Source organism: Protopterus annectens, chromosome 5.part0, assembly GCF_019279795.1.
Source record: "Protopterus annectens isolate FY-2018-M chromosome 5.part0, PAN1.0, whole genome shotgun sequence".
NCBI classification, from domain to species: Eukaryota; Metazoa; Chordata; order Ceratodontiformes; family Protopteridae; genus Protopterus; species Protopterus annectens.
The window spans coordinates 1647987480-1647988560 of NC_056735.1; positions in this window are offsets into that span (position 1 = coordinate 1647987480).

A 1081-nucleotide genomic window follows, 5' to 3' on the forward strand; every position below is an offset into this window, starting at 1 on the left:
AGGGACCAGTAGTGGACGTGGTTCCTAGAATCAATTTAATTTCAAAGGAGATGGCTTTATGGTCAGCCCTAACAAGTGATGAAGATATGAACGTGATGGTGCAAGATGTTTCCATATTAGTAATGACAAGGTCTTAGGTGTTATTCTCCCTAGTAAGTAGTCTGACTAATTGTTCTAGGGCATTTATTTTGGCAAAATCCAGGAATCTCTGTGCTTGTGCATTACTGGTGGCACAGGTTTCAAAGTTTATAGTTGGATAGTTTAGATCATCCATAAAAAAATGGCACTGTATTTAACATAGCATGATGCTATTTCTGGTAGATAGGCATTGTGGCTTTCTTGGGTCATACAGGGAGTTCTATAGCTAGCCAATATGTTATACGGGGCCTTTCTGATGGTGAGCTGGGAATGGCTAAATTGTAATGCATCATACTGCTAAACCAGCCTTGATGTGAGTCTCTTCTGAATAAAGATTGAGACACCTCCACTTTTTTGCCCTGCTGTGCAGTGGCTGATCTAAAAGTGTGGAAGGCATTAATGCCCTGCACTGCAGAAATACTCTCTACCATTTTAAGCCATGTCTCAACTGAAGATCCTGATGTCTGAGTTGTCTGTATGTAAGATTTTAGCCTACAATGCCATTATATATATATATATATATATATATATATATATATATATATATATATATATACACATACACACACACACACACACACACACACACACACACACACACACACACACACACACACACACACACACACACACACACACACACACACACACACACACACACACACACACACACACACACACACACACACACACACACACATCTCACACACTATTCTCCATTATTTGAGTACTAAGTAATAGTCCGAAAATATGAGAGAATTATTACATTGTCTCATGATAACCATCTCAGTCAGGCTGGCTACAGAAGCTGTGAGGGAGTGCTGGTCCATGGTTTAGATAAGAATGATTTAAGGAACTGTGAGGAGTGTAATTTCTTTGAGTTGGGTCGGTGCAGGGTTAGTTTAGATAGACATTTATAAGCAGCGAGATGGAATGTACAGCT